At 35.2% G+C, this 4065-nt stretch overlaps 1 pseudogene; it reads left to right on the forward strand.

Moving 5' to 3' along the window:
- Positions 1–2058: 2058 nt before the first annotated feature.
- Positions 2059–3282, forward strand: LOC149568057 (copper-transporting ATPase HMA4 pseudogene; annotated as a pseudogene).
- The last annotated feature ends 783 nt before the right edge of the window (positions 3283–4065 follow it).

Here is a 4065-nt window from a genome sequence, read left to right on the forward strand (position 1 = left end):
AAAATCACTACCTTTGTCCATAAAAAACATGAACAAATAAAACATTCATAATGACATATAACATGGCAAAATAAAGAAATCTCAGATAGTAAACTTCATCAAAATCCTCATATTCCAAATAATGTTTGAACAGCTAATATTCGATTATAATATTTTCAAAACTTGCAGTTGCCAGTTTTTCTTCAAAATTCCTAACCTTCGTAAGTTGTGTTCAATTTCCACAAAAGCTTTCTGCTCTTCGTAAGTTGTGTTCAGTTTCCACAAAAGCTTTCTGCTCTTTCGAAATGTCACAAAAACACATAACTCTACTGCAATTTCTAAAAATATGAATCTTGAAATTCTTTGAGGCTTTTTGCAAGCTTGTTCTTGAAGGTTTGTATCCACTTGTATCCACTCATTATCAGCTTCTTTCTCCAATCTATTCGCTTTGATTTGACCTTTAGACTCACATGCTATCATTTCAATTTCAAAATCAGAGACATATGCTTTCATTTCATTTTCAAAATCAGAGATATATAATAGCTGCATCATTATTTTCTCCTATTTCATGTTTATCACCACATTCTTTATCCCACTTACTTTTATTTGATCTTCAGATTCATGAAAATATCAAGAGAAAAGCTTTTGTACTTATAAAAACACCTTAGAAAAGTTGGAAGCATGATGTTCCTGTCCTCCTCTATTTAGCTAGTAAGATCTGTCCATTTTACATCTTCTTGAGCTTTCTACTGATGCTATGTATCACACTCTGTACCCCTCCTGCTCTTCTCTTCCTGTCCTCCTCTATTTAGCTAGTAAGATCTATCCATTTTACATCTTCTTGAGCTTTCTACTGATGCTATGCTAATAATAGATTGCAGAGTGTGATAAAAAATGTTCATTAAAAATCAATTACAAGATCAATATCAGAAATAGTATTGATTATTCTAAGAACACTCAAATCTGAATGAAAAATGGTATACGGATATAGTTTATTCTTTATTTACAAAAGGAAGCACGATGTTTATGTTGAGAAGGAAAATGTAGCAGCTACCTAGCCCTTCAAAATATATATATATATTGTGTCTTCATCTTTGTGTCTGAGTGTCAATTATGTTTACTTTTATATACATACATGTCTTCACGTTTGTGTCTGAGTGTCAATTATGTTTTCTTTTATATACACTGCCAGTAATTTTATTGATATAATGTCATGCCTTCTTTGATAGTAATACCTAACCTACCCATGTTTTTTAGTAACTATGATGACAAAATAATCATAATTTTGCTGAAGGAAAAATGGTTAAGAATGCCAAACGGTTTAATAATCCTGATTCCTAACATCAAAGTCATTATTATTAATTGGTTTGAGGTACTTGAGAACTTTTAAAACATTGACCTAACACAAAGACTTGCAAGAAACTAACCTTGAAGTTGCTGGCTGGGCAGCAGCCCCAACAGGAGGTTAGACATAATCAATTCAATCCTACAGCATGCCCTGGAACTTAATGAATTTTAATAGGAAGCAACTAAATCTAGTATCCCATGAACAACTATAAGAAATGGAACATTTTCAGGATGAAATGAATTGACGAGCATCCCTAAATCCGATTGACAAAGGCCATTTCCTATTTGCTGAGAGCCGGTTGACTTTGAAGAATACCTACAGAAGAAATATAGGAAAGATTCATTGCTCAGGCATCATATAGGAGAAAAAAATATTTTTTCCTTCAAAATGGGGGAGCATCATGAAAGAGCAGATGTGAAGACCCTATTTAATTACCTAAATCTGGAAGGTATCAATCAAGCAACATCAGCCTATAATCTGGAAACACATATTTCAAATATATAGATCAGGAAAAGTCTCCAGTCAGCAAATTAACTGTCAAGTAGGAAGATATAATTCAGAGTGGGCATTATTCTTGAATAATACCACATTTAAACACTATATTGTGCTATTGTTGGCAACATAATGCCTTACAAGTAAATGCCATTTTGAGAGGATATGCTCTCTTGAACACAATGATTACTAAAGAAACATAAGGTAGAATTCTTGAAGAGTCTTTAGAAATATTTAAAATGGATGCAGCTGGTCGATTTAAAGCCAAATTCAAAATCCTCAATCTTACTATTTATGTGAACCCTTGCTACAATCAGAGGATCAACGCAATTAAAGAAGCCATAGAGGATGCAGGCTTTGAGGCAAAACTAATCAAGGATGTCAGTGAGGACATCTTGGTAGTTTGTTGATTGAGAATCAAGGGTATTACCTGCACAAGCTATTTAGAGTCCATCTTACACACTCTGAAAAGAATAAGGGGAGTTAAGGAGGTAGTGGTTTCACTTTCACTAGATGAAGCAAAGGTACACTATGACCCCAACCAATGCACAATTGCTCAGATAATGCAATCAGTCACAGAAGCGGGTTTTGAGTCATACTTAATCAATGCAGGAGATGAAATAAACAAAGTTCACCTCAGACTGGAAGGAGTAAACTCAAGTGAAGAAGCAAAGCTTATAGAGATTTCTCTACAGTCATTTCCTGGTGTGAATTTTGTAGAAATGGATTCAAATACAGAAACAATGAATGTCTCATATGATCCAGATCTAACAGGCCCATGATCTATAATACAATGCATTCAACAAGCAGGGCCAAAACCAAATTATTACAGAGCAAGCCTACATAGTCCTTCAGGAGGAAGAGACTATGAAAGGGTCAAAGAAATAGAACACTATAAGAAATATTTCCTTTGGAGCTGTGTATTCTCTGTTCTTGTTTTCTTACTATCTATGTTTTTCTAGATGGTATCTTCATGGGAAGACCTGAAATTGATCAATATGGTGACTCTTGGTACAGTCCTCCGATGGGTGTTGTGTACTCAAATATAGTTCATAATAGGCCACAAATTTTACGTAGGTGCATACCATGCATTACATAGAGGCTCAGCAAACATGGATGTACTGGTTGCATTGAGCACAAATGTTGCTTACTTCTATTCAGTGTACATTATTTTGAAGTCATTTGCTTCTGATTCTTTCAAGGGGTAGGATTTCTTTGAAACTAGTGCATTGTTAATCTCTTTCATACCATTGGGAAAATATTTGGAAGTCCTTGCAAAAGGGAAGACATCAGATGCAATTGCAAAACTAATGGACCTTGCACCTGACACTGCAATATTGATAACCATAGATGATAATGGAAATGTGACCTTAGAGATAGAGATAAGTAGCCAGCTTATCTAGCGTAATGATATCATAAGGGTTGTTCCTGGTGCTAAGGTTCTAATAGATGGGATTCTCTGAATTGGCACTTTCAATCATTCTGCAGCAAATACCTATGTGGTGGAGGTGGTATTACTTGGCAAATCCTATTGCATGGACACTATATGGTCTTATTGTCTCCCGGCTTGGAGACTTGACCATTCCTATAATTGTCCCTGATGACGACACTCCAAAGAGTGTGAGACAATTTCTAGATGAAAATTTTGGATTCAAGCATGATTTCTTGGGTGTGGTGGCAACGGTCCATATAGGGATAGTTGTCATGTTTATAGCAGTATTTGCCTATGGCATCAAGTTCCTCAATTTCCAGCCGCGTTGAGACATTGCCATCAGGGATTCCCAATCCAAAAGCAAGAGTTCACTTTTGAATTTATCTGTAAAAGTAAGATTACATTTATATTTGTTTGGCAATCTGATTACATTTATATTTGTTTGGCAATCATAGCAGAGCATAGAAAAGGAGGCACGGTTAAGTAGGAAACTGTTGTTAATTGACTCACATTTTTTGGTTGTGTTATCCTAATTTGCTTCAAAAGAGAGGAAACAATTTGGAGCATTAAGGTCCATTAGGGCTTTGATGATGAATAATGATACTTAGATCCCAAAAAGCACATGGATGAATCAACAACAATAACCAAAGTGATATTATACTACTTTAGATGCTGCTCAACAAGATGAATTACCGCTAGTAGGGGAACTTCGATGTGCACGATCAGGTAATTAGATTGTGCAGGGTTTTACGAAGGTAAAATTTTCCTCTCTTTTTTGTTGTCTCTTGGGCACATGAGCCTAACACATATGAAG

This window comes from Cupressus sempervirens, chromosome 3, assembly GCF_028749045.1.
Source record: "Cupressus sempervirens isolate cs-2001-9-10 chromosome 3, ASM2874904v1, whole genome shotgun sequence".
In the NCBI taxonomy this organism is placed as follows: domain Eukaryota; kingdom Viridiplantae; phylum Streptophyta; class Pinopsida; order Cupressales; family Cupressaceae; genus Cupressus; species Cupressus sempervirens.